This window comes from Balearica regulorum, chromosome 12 (genome assembly GCF_011004875.1).
Source record: "Balearica regulorum gibbericeps isolate bBalReg1 chromosome 12, bBalReg1.pri, whole genome shotgun sequence".
NCBI classification, from domain to species: Eukaryota; Metazoa; Chordata; class Aves; order Gruiformes; family Gruidae; genus Balearica; species Balearica regulorum.
In genome coordinates this window covers 21,274,322-21,289,602 of record NC_046195.1, presented here as the reverse complement: position 1 = coordinate 21,289,602, position 15,281 = coordinate 21,274,322, and the positions used below count along the sequence as shown (strand labels likewise).

The following is a 15,281-nucleotide window of genomic DNA, read 5'->3' as shown; positions in this document are numbered from 1 at the left end:
GTTTGATAGGTCTCTGCTCTGGAGATCCCGTTCTTTCAGCTGCAGGAGGCAGGGAACCTTGGTTTTTTCCCCATCTCCTACCCTCTGCTGAGCCGCCAAGTGTTTCTGCCTCAGCTATAGTTTGCTTCCTCATTCCCACATGCACTGTTCGGGCGGCAACCTTGGGATGCCGGGGTGTCGGTCTGATTCTTTGTCCTTCTAGTCTATTTAAGGTATTTTAATTGAATCAGGCGGAGAAAAAAAAGCCAAAACACATACATAAACCTCAAGGCTTCAGCACTAGATCCCCCTCCCCCCAAACAACAAATGGTTAAATAAATAACGAAATGCCAAACCAACCATCACCAAACGAATAAGCCAAAAATCAGCGTCAGCGCCGCAGGAAACGGGAAAGTTTCTGCGCTCTGAAGCTGGCCCTGTGGTACCGCGTGTAAATGCAAGAATCCAGGGGGAGCGGAGCGCGGCCCCAGCCCGGCGTCTGCGGGAGCCGGGGCCGCACTGGTGCGCCCAGCCCTGCATCCCGGAGCGACCGCCCGAGAGATGCTGCTGTGACTTGGTTCTGCGCTGGGAAATGAGCGGCTCCGAGCCCCCACCCCCGTCTCCTCCCTCCCTCCTCCTCCTCCTTCTCCCTCCCCCGGGTCCTGCGGGGAGGCGGGTTTAAGGTGGGTCGTGTGGCCGCGGTAACTTTCCTAACAGAGCCAAAGAGGCGCCCGGAGTCCCCCGCAGCAGCATCGCCTCCCCGTCCTGGGCAGCGGCACCAGCGCGGTGCACCCGTGCGAACGGCCCCGGCTTGGCCGTTGCAGCCCGGGTTGCCGCTCGCCGCCTCCCGCCGCCGCCTCTCGCAGCGTCGCGCTGCCGCCGCCGCAGCCCCACGGATCCAGCCCCCACGGCGGGGCTCCGGCCCCGGGTCCCGCCGAGGTAGGTGCGAGTCGGGACAGGGGCTGGGCGCTGCGGGGGACGCGGCGCCGGAGCCCCTGTGTCTGCAGCTGCAGCACCCCACGCCCCGTTTGTTCCAGGCGCTGCTGCTGCTGCGGGGCAAGGAGCTTCCTCTGCACCCTTTGGCTGCAAGGGAGGAAGCCCCCTTCCCTGCTCCTCCTGGAACGGCCCGGGCATCCAGGACGAGCCGAGGAGAGGCAATCTCTCTCCAGCCTCCCGTTTCTGTCCCTTTCCTCGAGCTTTCTTTGGGTTCTCGTTGGTGATTTTGAAGTGCTGATCTAGGAGATACGTGCGTGGGTGAGATCTTACGGCTTTATTAGGACTCTCCCCTATCAGTGCTTCTCTCAGAAGCCGCCCCCCCACACCGCATGGTTTACTGGGGTGGTGTGTCGGCACGAACTTTCTTCTGGTTGCAGCAGGCAGATTTGGTCCCCGCCTGTCCCCGGTCTCGGACTGCTGCTCTGCGCGGGCGAGGGGACCCTCGGCACCGTGCTGCTCGGGTCGTAGCGCTTCCCTTGTCTGTACTTAACGGGGCTCCTCATGAAGAGGCTCTTTGGGGTGGGGAGAGGCACAAGGGAGAAGTTGTAGGATGCAATGTGTAAGTGACGCCTCGGTTTCTCGAAGCGGGGGAACCGGTGGAATCTCACTCTCGTTGGTGCTACTCGTTGCAGCTGAACATTCCCTTTTGCCTAGGAAGGATTCTGGCTATCCTGCCAGGTGATTCTTATCAACGAGGGAGAAGTTTGGGAGTGTCAGGACATCAGCTCCCAAATTCAATGCTCAGCTGAGATCCTCAGGTGACAGCACAGAGCTCTGATGCCCATGTTTATTAATACTCATCTGCAAGCACTGGGCATCTGGCTGGCCCAGAGTGGTGGGCAGAGGATCCACGTTTTGTGAAACCAAGGCAGCCATCTCTCAAAGTATCACAGAGGTTGGAGATTTAAATAAGCCCTGTGATCACTAAACACTGTGAAGGCTGGGGTTAGCCCCTGCCTGCTGCTCTCAGCAGGAAGAAAGTCCAGAGTTAACTAAAAAGAAGTCTACAGTTCATATCTTTATGACCTCCTGGTAGCACATGAATTATGAATTAACTAGAATGTAGCAGCCTGTTTACCTTTCATAGCCTGTCAAATGGGGGGACCCCTGCCTCCCCCCACCCCTGTCATGCTCAGTCCCGTATTTTGGTAACAGAAATCTCAAGTCAGATGATTGGATATTATGTCTCTTAATTTCACATTATGGGGTGAAGTAATTCTGTGGAGGTTTCTTCTGGGATATCCAAGTCTTGGTCCGAAACCTTCCCTCCCATACTTGGACTCTCTTAGAGCGCAGCCAGAGCTTTTCTGTCTGGACCTTCCTTACATGTCCATTTTGTTGTTAAATCCCACGAGTTTTCTTTCCCAGAGTAATGTCTAATGGATGGATTCTTTTAGGTGTATTGCCTTGCTTATAGTAGTGCTAAATAAAGGTGAGTAAACTAACTGAACAGTCTCGTCGTAGGATTTGATTTTATGTGGTCTTTTACGGACTGAGGATCTGGTCTTGCAAAAGCTTATGAACAAGTTTACATTCATGGGACTTGATCTGGAGTCTATTAAAGTTAGTGCCAGGCCCCTGAATTGGCTGTGCATTAGGACAATAAATACTGATAAGCACATGTGTTGAAGGATAACGATATATGGTTGTAAAATTAGTTTCAGTGCAAGTGCATGAGTTCTTATTTGTCAGCAACAACCTCTGGAGGTTTCTTCAGTGTTCAAACAGTTGAACTTAGTTTTCTTTTGCTTCTTGTTAAAACATTTGAGTGAATTTTTTACAGAATTGTAAAAGTTTTATGGTGAACGTGTTTCAGTGTTTCAACATGAAAATGGTCATGTGGTCACTATCTGTTTTTCACAACAAAATTTCAATCTGCTCTTTCTTTCCAGTCACCCAGTCATCTACTTGATAAAATTTCATAATTTTGCTAAAAAAAAAAAAAAAAAGGCTGAGGTAAAATATACGATATTAGGATGCATTATGTTGGTCCTGTTTTTTACTTACTGGAAAAAGACTGATTTGGTCTCTTGTTTTTACAATTAAATAGAAATTAATAGTTACAAGTATCAAATAGAAGGCAGTGCTCTCTTCTAAGTTGCATGTCTGTGAGCATATTTACTATGAATGGGTCATTCAGCCATTTTTACTTTGAATAATCCATCGTGCTTTAAACGCTAGGCAGTAGAACTAATATTTAAGCAAATGCATACAGCAAAACTATAAATCTCTGAAAACAGTTAATTATATTGGAACTGGGAATGTACCTTCAAGTACAGCCTGTATAAACTATTTCTCTGTAGTGTGATCACAATTCTTGCAAACCTTTTATCCTTGTCTGTGAAATAATTTCTAATTCTGTGCTCCTGCAAAGCATGTGCTTGGTTATTGTTTTCAAAACCATGTGGTTTGAGCTACTATTTAAATATAATATTTATGATACTACTTGGGTTGTTCAGCTTAAAAAGAGAAGTGCTGTGTACCTTTGCATACTAAAAAGCTTCTATATAATTACTACTTTTCACAGTACTGCTGTGCAAATCTCTGGGGCGGGAATTTAAATGGAGACTTTATATAGTTCACAGTTACTTTATATAAAAGCTAGAAGCTCTTTTTCTTGAAACATGGGGGCTGCAGGCATTGGAGAGTGTGGAATTATGGTGCTCGCACTAGTTTTTACGTTTTAATTACTGCAACATGTATGCTTGCCATTGGCCTTTGTGTACTTCCAGGTGCATAGAGATTGCGTGGCAGGTTCCCACAAACTATCTATCTGTACCACTTTGGGTTTGAATTACCTATTTACACACTCCATTCTTATTGTCATTTTATGCAAATATGTCAGTTCTGGTTGCATCTTGCAGAGGAGTGCTGGGAGGCATAGAGTTACTTACATTGCCCCTCTCCCTTGTGTGTCGGTGCAAAGGAAACTTGTGACACTGTGAGAGTCGGAGCCAGTTCCAATTGAAAGCCAAAGTCACTGGGAGTTTCCTCACTGATGGTGATGGACTTCAGAGCACACTGTAGTTGCAGGTAGGATTCAGGTCTCGCAGTCATCTTAGGTTCTCTAGGGTATCCTACCTGGTTTCTAGTTGCTGCTCCACCAGCATTCAGTTGTCCTGTGGACAGATGTCGTATCTGGTGCTCTATACAGATATCTTGATTTTCCTAGGGTGTCTCAAATAGCACTTGGCATCCACGTTTAGGCAACGGAGTCCTTCCCTGGCTGTCTCACATATTACTAAAAATAACTAATATGTAAAACCTGGGATCAAGGAAATAGTTACAATTACCATTGTGAATAAATGAGTTACCCCTAGAAAGGGTTGTTCAGATGTTAATGGAAAAGATGAAAAAAAATTCAACCTCATTGTTCTGTACTGTGCAGGCTGACCGTGCTGCAGTAGTGATTGGTACTTTTCTTTGCACAAAACTGATTGAAACCTCAGGGAGGAAGTTCTGTACATTAAGGAAAGAGAGATGAAAAAGCTTGTAGAAAATTAAGAGCTACTCTTTAAGGAGACAAATCCCAGAGAGAATCAGTTTTAAAGATTGCTAGATGAATTCTGCCATATGATACTTCTATGTGATTCCTGTGAGTGATGTACAATTGGTGTATGTGTATAGAGAGGAGGAATTTTAAGAGTTTACAAAATGTGATCCTTACCTTAGGAGTTAACAATTATGTGCCAAATTAATGGAGAGACAGTATTCCACGGCCTTGTGAAGATCAGATTCAGTAGCTGTAAAACAGTGCGCTACAGCCCAGAGAACATAAGGTACTCCGTCAGGATGTCCAAAGACAATCCCGACTTCTCTAAGATAAGTGTGTTTACAAACACTTGTATATAAACAGTAGTGCTAAGCCCTTCAGGCCATTTCTCCTGTCTGGCTGCTGCTCTAAAGGGAAAGTATTGAAATTTGTATGAAAGCTTCATTCTGAGAGGAAGAGAGATACAAGATGAAGGTCACCACTTAGCCTGCTCGCAGAAATGCAGCAGGAAAGAAGAGCGCATCCAACTTACACCAGATTGCAAACCAGACCAGACCTGGTAGGCCTAACTTTTTTCTTTCCAATAAGAACTGGCACTGAGAATTTCTCCTCATAACAGCCTGACTGTAGAGGCTAATGAATAAACAGGCATGAGCCTGAAATCAGATTCACTGCTAGAGATGCTCTCTGCCTGGAAGAGGAGTTAGACACAGTAGCCAAGTGAAAATAGTTCTGTGCTCTACCTTCACGTACTTCATTTTCTAGGTTTTTCAACCCAACACATTTTATGAGCACTAATAGTCACTCTGAAAAATATTTTAGAGAGTTACAAAGACACCGGAGAACTGCCAGAATATGACAACTTAAAGGTTAGGCAAGAGTGAAATTTGTGAACAAATCCTCTTTTGTTAAAAAAATATATATATTTTAATTTAACTGGCAGATATGAGTGGAAATGGATCCAGGTTCTTTTAAGTTCAGAATCGCATCTGAAGTTTTCCTTAACCTTTTTTCTTGGATTCCTTGTTAAGATCTAGACTTTTGCTGACCTCCTGGCAAGTCTTATGGTACATGATTTTTTGCAAGGTTTATGGAATGTGGTGAACAGGTGAAAATCTACTTTCTCTGGAACAAAGACAGTAGGGAAAAGCTATAGAGACACGATGAGGTGGAGTGTTGGAATTCATAGTTACCTCCTTAAGGAGCCAAAACAGGAAGGTAGGTTAAAAGCTCCAAAGCTCTTTGGTTAAAGGACGTAACCTATTTCTATAGATTGTATGGCTAGATAAGGTGATTTGGGAGCATATTCTACTTTTTCATAGGGTTTGAATCTTTAATCCTCACATCTGGTTTTGAGACAAATGCTTGAATAGTAAAAAACTCTCATTTGACCTAGCCATTTTAAGAGCCTTTAAAGGTTTTTAGAGGGTTTGATACAAATATTTCTCCCTTTTTTTTCTCCCAGCGTAAAACATGGAAGTATACTGATATAAAGCCAGTGTAAGCATGAGAAGAATCAAGTTCTTTATCATGCTTTTAAAATCTACCAAGTGAGGGGAGCATGGATGATTTGTAAGTAGTCGACTGGCATATGGTACCATTATGATAACATCATGTTCACAGCACTTTCCAGATTGATATACAACCTTTCTAAAATAAGCTCGGTAGAAAAAGAAAAAAGAATGTAAAGTCATTTAGCAGCCAACATGCTTTTGGTAACAGCATAGGACACTGGTAGGTGACTTCACTGACACTCAGTTTGTCAAATGAGTTGTGCATCATAGTCTAGTACCTACTTGACAGGCAGTCACTCCAGAAAACTGCCGTTGCACTTTGTACACTGGGGTCTGATTCGTGCATTCTTAATTCACAACGAAATGCTGCATTCATTTTCATTCTACGCATTCTTGGCGAAGTCATGGGGGTTAGCACAATGTATAGAATTTGTTTCTCAGGAGGAAGTCCAGTATTAAGCCCTTTGTTAGCAGTATAAGGAGAAAGGCTGGGGTTATCTGGGGATGGAGGCTGAATTATACCCTAGTTCTGGATGGAAATATCCAGACTGAGATTGAAACTGTCTCATTGACATGCTGTGTCATTTATGGTTCTCAAGGAACGGTAAAATCATAAATATTCTTAGAAGCAGGAGTCTTGACAAGACAAACTATGGCAATGTTTCACTATTCAAAGGGCTTTTATCTACTTGCCACAGCTAGCTTAATTCTATTAAAGAATTAAAACAATGATACTTTATATGTCATTATTATAGCATAAATTATACTTTTGTTTGCCTTCATTTAAATGTAAAAGCTGTAAATATCACTTTAAAGAACTGCTGGCCGATTAATTTGAAATTGTATTAACTTCTGTGTGTTAAAATGGATAAGGCAAATCAAAACCATTAAAGTTATAATACCTACCATTTCTCAAACTTAGTAAAAATGTCCAATGTAGCAATGTTCATCATCCCTTCTCCTCTTCTAATTTACTTTTTTCTGCATATTTCAGGTAGGCATTTTATCAACCAAACAGGGCCGATCAGGTTTTTTTATAGATACAATTCAAGCATCAGAAAATTTACTTTTTGGTGTTATGCATTGCCTTCCACGAAACACCGTGTGACTAGTCATGCGCTGAAACACTAGGGAAAGAAGAGTTTTGTACCAGTGTTTCTTTGCAAAGTGATTAGACACGTGGAGGCTTGTTTTTGCAGATGGTATCACCTTTAGGATGAGCTGCCCTCTGGATATGAGGCCTGCCTCCTTCTTCCAAGGAAGTCAGGTAGTCAAGTTAGTCCTTGATAGTCTGCTAGTTCTCAAGGTGGACTAGCAGACTAGGCCAGGCATCTAACTGTTAGATTACTCAGTCCCATCCTTTCATAATAATGCCTAGTTGCCATTTGTAAAGAAAGGTAAAAAGGCTAAAACCTTTATTGTAAATGAATGAACGAACAAATTTGAAAATTATTATTTGTAACTCTGAGCATTAGTTTAGGTATGATGGGTTTTGATAGCTATAGTGTTAAAGCAGGACAGAGCAGTGCATGTGTCTTATCTAGAGTATAGAGTGATTTTTTTTTTCATGTTTTACTGTAAGCTTTCCCCAAATGAGGATTTTTGCATGTATCCCTAACTATTACCAGGTAATGTTTTGATAGGAAATATCATTATACTTAGTTACATAGAATTTTGTTCTGAGGAGCAAAGTACAGTAACTGCAGTCACTGACTAGAACTACTAATAATAACTTTTCCAGAAGACTGCAAAAGTCTTGAATAATAAGTACTCCAACAAATCAGTCTTCTTTAGTGGTGATAAGTGTAAATTACAGTGAGAAGTTCTTTTGGTTTGGAGTCTTTGGTGCCATTATAGCTGTCATTAATTATGTATTACGTGTTTGAAGGGAGAGACATCTGTAGCCTATAGGATGTATTTGCATAGTAATTGAGGATTGATTGGATGCAGTCTCTGCAGTGCGGGCTACTGGGAATAAGTCACAGAAATTACAACGGTGGTAAATTATATTTACAAAATACTCGTTTATAGTATGCTGCAAATAGAAGTAGACTCATTTGCATGGAGCTGCCTATTGTGGGAGAGGATCTGTCCACTTGTTACCTAGCACTGGATTATAAACTCTTCAGGGTAGAAGTTGTGGTTTATGTAAATTGAGGTCTGTCGAATGACAAAATACAATCTGCTGTTTGTGGTCAGAAGATAACGAAGTGTCAGTTAACGAATGAACGCAGTGGGCACTCTTAACATTGGGGCAGCTATTATGTCCATTCCAATCCACAGGAATTTTGAAAAGTTTTATTTTTCTTAATCTTTCTTTTTGATTTATGTTGTACCACTTTGGCTGATAAAGATGTGACATTTATTTCTCAAAATACGTTCCATGGGATTGTTTGTGGAAGATCTGAGTGCAGCCTGGAAACTGAGCTTGTTCCTCTTGCTCTGATCTGTAAAATACAACAAATGTGGGAACTCTGAATAAGGGGCAAACAATGTTAACAAGAAAGGCAATGAAAAATAGCTTGGCATGCAGAGGTGTGTGGATAGGAACGATACAGAAAATCACTTTTAAATATAGAAAAGAGAAAAAAAAAAAAAAGAAACACAATTGGGAAAATAAGCAAGAGGAGACACAGAGACAACTAAATGAAATTCAGCCACAGATAAAAGGCTCACCCAGAAATTTTTGAGTTAAATGAGAATGGTTAAATGAGGAATGGGATCTCTGTGGTGTGCAAAATCCTTTTACTTGACAGAGAGAGAGAGACAAAGAGCAATAGTTAGCAGGATGCTGCTGCACTAACGTCCAGCCTGTAATGCTGGTGGTTTCTAGATAATCCAGGCATCCTCCTCTGGTGGTTTTTGTTCTGGGTTTTTTTTTTTGTTTGCTTGCTTGCTTGTTTGTTTTAGCAGCTGTTTTTATCCATGCTCTCTTATTTTCCCGCAGATCTTTCTTTTGTCTTACCCTCCCTAGCATTCTTTTACGCTTTGTTTAAGGATTAAGTTTTCCACTTGAAGGGCAGCATGATAGAACATTAAGCAGAGGACAATTTTAGGGTCTGTGTTCTCTGTGTAGTAAGAGAGCTAAGTTTAGGTTGTTGCTTCTGTATGCAGGCATTCAGAAAACAGAAGAGCTACTTAAAATAACGTGCACTGGAAGCAAAATATAGACTTACAGTTCTGTTGACTTTTGTAAGAGAAACATGTTTGCACAGGTACTCTAGAATGAAATAGGCTCTGACTTTCCTACGCAACCTACCGATGTGCAGACTATTGAAGGTGAAGGCAAATATGTGTTCTGAGCTTGCAAAAGTGCTGTTGTGGTGTAAATTATAGCACACTGTATTTACCTGAAGGGATACATAAATGTTGTTAGGATCTGATTGTGCTGTCCTGCTGGATTGTGCATGAAGCAGCACCCAGAAAGGGGACATACTGGGGTCTTCGTGCTACTTTTCCACTTCATGATGGAATGTGGCACGCACTTACACATTTCAAAAAGCTAGGAATGTACTCATACAAAACAAGGATGTAATCTTAAAAAGCTCCAAGGATGTGCAGTCTCCATTCTTGGAGCCCAGACACTGTCCTGGGCAAATGGCTTCAGGTGGCCCTGCTTCAGTAGGAGGGTTGGACCAGATGAACTCCGGAGGTCCCTTCCAACCTCAACCATTCTGTGATTGTTTGAAACTGGGATGAATTAAACACTCAACAGTTGTCACTGAAAAGAAAACAAACATGCGCAGTATTTTTTTAATGGATGATGAATTCCCTCGAAGACATTACTGGAGTTCTTATTAATGCTGCTGGGTTGTTTTGGGTTTTCTTTTATTTATTTTTTTTTCTTTTCTTTTTGCCATTGCCAACAGATGGCATTGCCATTTGTTAGCACTGGATTTACTTCAGTGAACCCATTTAGGAACATTGACTCTTTACGAAAAGGTTACTTTTTCATTTAAAAGTGGCTTTTTTCTATATTCTGAGGTGCTTGCATGCCACTTATTACATTGCATGGGAAAAATAAAAAAATAATATAAAGTCTTGATTCTTGCATTAGAGTCCTGGAGAAGAAATCATATAAGTCAGTATGCATAAAAATATCACTGTTAGGAGGCTATGTTGTAAATTATAAGCTTGATTCCTTGTGTGTGAGGGTTAGTACATCTGCTCTCATGAATCATTCTGGTTAGCAGTGTGAAGAATGCAGTCCTAATGAGTTATGTCACTTCAGGTAAATTCTTAAGCCACAGTGAGAAAGATCATCTTCTGAGCAGATATGATCCCCATTTAGAGCATCTGATCCACTCAAAGAGCTTGAGTGTTTGCATTTCATACCAAAACCCCAGCTGCTAGTCAGACTCTTTCTTTCCAGCTAACATCTTGGACATCTGTGTATGAATTAAAAGAAGTTTTGTGTTGCATGTTGCCTGTCATACAAAAAAAAGAGACATATACTTTTGATACAAATAAGTATTTTCTTGCAGTAGTGTAATAGCTTGTTATTCATTATGTAGGAATTCATAATGGACAAAGAATTCTTCTCATCTAGCTAAAACTAATTATTCAGAGGCATCAGATACTAGGCTGTTTGGATATAGGATAAGGTGGTCTTCATGCCATTCTCCTTCATACTGTAATTTTTTTTTTTTTAATTCTACACAAGACAAATCTGTACAGTCTATGCTAAAAAATATAATGCAACTTTGCTATATGAAGAACATAACTTTTTATTGTTTTCAGCCTCTGTCAGAGCTGAATTTCAAACCTGAACTCAAACTAAGTCCACAATGAATGAAAGTGCCAGCAGTTGGGATATTCAACTGCACTGAAGTCTTGCTGTTCTTTTGAAGATGAGACTTTGTCATCAGACATATGTAGGACAGTAAGTTTTTTAGGACAAACAGTTTCTTTGGATGGCTTTACATAATATATAGGCCTTCATTCTGCTTGGGACCCTCGAGCACTTTAGTAAATTTGATACTAAGTAATAAATGTTATGGTTACTGTTGTTTATTGGATAAATCTATTGCCAGAAAAAAGAAAGAAATGTGTTACAGCATCAGGAAAGGTGAGGCCTGTTCTTGGCTTTGTCAAAGATTGTCTCTCGTATCAGTGCTTTCCATTTTCTGGGAATATTAATGCTCCTGATATTATTTTTTAAATCTTAACATATTTGTAGAGTGCTCCAAGATCCTGTGCAAAGTTCTTGTGAGTACTGTATGCATCCCTAGGTGAATTAGTCTTCATTAGCTATAGATCAGTCTACCCTGCTCATTTCTCTTAATTTTATGGAGGTGAGTGCTGTCAGTTGCTACTAGAGTCCAAAACAAATTAGTTCTGTTCCATTTTGTTGCTATATTTTGTGCAATTGGATGATAATAGTTTCATTCCAGAAGATTTGATTATATATCAGTTTTCTCATCTATTTGAAGTCTGCTTGGAAATAGAACTGGATATGTAAGCAAACTTTTATTGTCTGATAAAATCATATTGGACTTTTCTTCTAATTTCTAAACGAGCAGAAGCCTTTGTAAAAAGGAAAAAAAACCCAACTTGTTGGGAGCAGGAGAAACACTGTTTCAAGAAACTATTTAAGTTAGATGATCTGTGTCAGCATTGATTCTACTCAAATGAAAAGTACCGCAAAAGATAAACACAAACACAAAATAATTTTAATTATTTAAAATATTGCTTGCTGTGATTGAATTGCAAGATACATGTATCTCTTTTCTTCAGGTGGGGCAGGATCTAGCTTTGAACCAGTGTTTGAAGTTAGCTATCCAGGTACCATTGTCTTCAACTTTTGTAACACTCATGTGAGTAACTAACAGCTAAAGCCCACTGAAGTGAAAGGGTTTGTTTTAAAGGATTTAGAGTTGGGGCCTAAATAAAAGGCACTACGTTTCTAAGTGGTACTCTGTGTTATTCAAATATATTTAAATTACCTAAGATTCTATGGCCTGATTTTAAAAAAAAAAACCAAACAACTGGTTTTGAAAAGCAGCATATAATGAAACCCCTAAATCCATTTCTAAACATGTAAATTCTGTTAAAGTCATATTTAGATCTGTGTTCCTTTAGTCAAGCCACTTCTTCAAGATATATGCTCTGCTAATCAATATCCAAATAGAAAGAAATTGAACTTGCAAATGATGAGGCACTCCTTGGGTTTCTCCACTTACTCCCTAAAGCTTCACGTCAAATACAGTAGACAAATCTTCACGTCTAAATAATTCATCTGCAAATGGTGGGAAGGAGGGGAAAAAAGAGAAGAAAAAGTTGTTCCATGCTAAAATACAATAATGCATTAAAATTAATCAATTTCCTCCTGCTGGGGAACAATCATTTAGAAAACATTTTAATTACCAAAACTGAATAATGGGATCAGTATTTTTGAGAAGGTTGGATTCGCCCTACTGAGCACTGGAGAATCCTCTTCACAGGAGCCCATAAAAACATTGCTGTTTTCAAGTTGCTACTTTCAATCATAATACTTCTGGGGAGAAATCTGATTTTTTTCGCAGCAGCTTTTAAGGAAAATGTCGAGTGGACAGCAGGCATGTGTTAACTATTCTGTGCCCAGAGCAGAGCTTTGCATGCACTCTAGCACTTGTTTTTCTTTCTTTCTTTTGGATGAGAATTTATTGTGCATTACTTAACACATATCTGAAGTCAAATTTTCAAGCCAAAGTGTTTGGCTGCAACAACAGACAATGTTGTAATGTGAGGTTGTAAAAATAGCATTCTTGTGTCTATATTCAGCCCAGCAATGAATAGAAACTTGCAGAAAGAAGACAGCCTGGTCCATTGTCTTGGCTAGAAGTGGTGTTCAAGGAGAACATTCACGGCTTTTACATTAGGTATAATGACATCGATTTCAAAATTTGCCATGGATGAGCCTCTTTTTCCCTCTTTGATGCATAGGGGTCTTGATCTCCAGCTCTGGTTTCATGGGCATTTGTCAGAGATCTGAATGTTAATCAGAGACATGACTCACTAATTGTAGAGCATATGGTGACCCGCAAGGAATAGCCGCTACCTGGCCATCTGGGAAAGTTGTAGGAGACTGTAATAAAAAACAGCGTTTGTAGCAGAGGTTTCTTCAGATATATGGGATATATTTTAGTCTAAGACAGTTAATATCACTTATAATTTTTTTTTTCCTATTAAACTGTGGAAGCTTTGCTTTTTCGTAAACCTGGCACGGCAGGCATATAGTCATGTTTACTAATTCTGCTTAAGTTTCTGTGGGTGATGGATAAGACTCATGCAAAGATGTGGCTGATACTGTTTAGTATCTGAATGCTAACTGCAAAGCCCTCTCATAAGTCCTGCAACTGAGGTGATGTAAAGGGTGTCTTCAAGGGTACCTTTCACAGGAAGATGACAGAAAATTTTGTATAGCATATGTTTATACTGAAGACAAGTGAGAACTGGTATTAGAGTATGTATTAGTCATGGGAGGGAAGCTATTGTTTTGCAAGGATATATTGTAACTTTTCTTTCACAACACTGGACATTGGTCAGCAAAATAGTTAAATGGCCACCTGGGTGCCTGCTGAAGATTTAGTCACATTAAACTTTAAAGAGAAGCATACACTTAACTTTGCTGAAGCTGCCCTGCGTGAATTTCATGAAAATTTACACTGACTGGGGTCTTCAGTGTGAGCTTGGAGTAAGCTTGTATCTCAGTACTATGCTGAATCAGGATATTAAGTTTGCAAAGAAAATTGAAATAGATTCACTGAGAATGATGTAAATCTTTATGTTCACAGTAGGGCACACAAGGAAAGCTGAATGTCCTAGTAATAAAAGTACCTTGTAACTAGTGGAATGAACAAAGTTCCCAAAATGGTTATTACATGCTGTATTTTCTGTTTTGGATTATTGAAATAGAATTACTGAGAATTAAGTTGTATAAAAGGCATTTTCTTTTTTATTTTCATAATTATTCTGTCACCCACATAAAACTTTTTTCTATCATCTCGAAATGGTCTTGGTTGGTACTGAAAATTGCTGTAGGATAAGTAAAACCAGTCTAATTGAGATTCATAAATCCACTTTTTAACAAGTACAATTAGGAATAGTTATTAGAGACCAGCTGGAAAACATTCGGGATACAAATTTACCATAGGAGTTTCTTTATGTGTTTGAAACATTGTTTGATACCAAAACCTAAATTAGATCACCAGAGAAATGAACCTGCTATTTAAAATCTAATTTGTACACAGAAAGTTAATTCTGAATATTCCTATTGATAAAAATTTTATTATTAGGCCTTGTTAAATTGCCTGTTTTTAATGGAAGTCTGACTTTTACAATGCTTTTCCTATAATTAAAATATGAGAAGTAGCAACTTGATTATATTGAATGCATTTGTGTCCAATGGCTGTGTAATAAACTTTGGTGCTAGTCAATTCTATTCTCTATTACGATTTTTGAAAGTAGAGAAGTTTATTGGGCCTAATTCCAACCCAATTCAATTCAAAGGAATTTTCAGTTAGTGTGTTTTGGGTTAACATTGTAGGAACCTAAGCACAGATTTTCAAACATACTAACATACAACTTGGCACCTGGGGAGACAGGAAAGAAGTAACTCTCCGAGATTGTCTCCCACTAAGGAATGCTCTACCAGAATGTAACAACAGAGCAATGGCTGTGTTGGGTCGGATCAAAAACTCTTCTAGTCCAGTGTTCAGTCTTCAGCTGTAGCATGTAGTGGTGGTAAGCCCACAGCAATACTTCCCTGAATATTCTCCTAGCTTAGTTTTCCTGGGCTCTTTCAATGGTTGGTGGTATGAAAGAAAGAGAGGCTGCTCCAGTGGCTCAATCAAAAGAGAAGACTGGCTTTGATATTGTGTGTAATCCTGTGGACCAGCCTTTTAAACTGGAGTTTGCCTTTGTGTATTCCCTTGTTACTAGCATGACTTACACAATCACTTCAATATCTAAGACTCAAATTTTTCAATTCTGGTAAAAAATATTTTTCATTATTGTATCAAGGAAACCATTCTCACAAATAATTTGTGTTGGCTATGCATAATATTCGGTCACTGCTCAATAGAGGAGATTATGATGTGTGGAAAATCCTTCCTCAAACTTTTGGTTGAGTTTTCATACTACTCCTGTTGCAATTTTGGAAGTGCTGTTGTAACAAATAGAGAATGCTTTTAGCATAATTGAACTGAGTGTCTTAAAACAGCATCTCATCAGTCAACTTTGATTTTTTCCTTCTTATTTGTGGTTAATTGTATTTCCCTCCTGGAAAATTGGACAAATCAATGTAAATGAAAAAAGAT

General features: G+C 39.9%; 1 protein-coding gene across 3 annotated transcripts in view; it reads left to right on the top strand.

Moving 5' to 3' along the window:
- The first annotated feature begins 641 nt into the window (after positions 1 to 641).
- Positions 642 to 15,281, top strand: part of MEGF11 (multiple EGF like domains 11) — a 285,900-nt gene continuing 271,260 nt past the window's right edge. For 2 of the 3 annotated variants that reach the window (XM_075764671.1, XM_075764672.1), the window contains exon 1: positions 695 to 918. The gene's annotated coding sequence lies outside the window, so the exon portion shown is untranslated. Of the gene's footprint in view, positions 919 to 15,281 lie in introns of all 3 variants that reach the window. The other variant, XM_075764670.1, reaches the window with a different exon arrangement.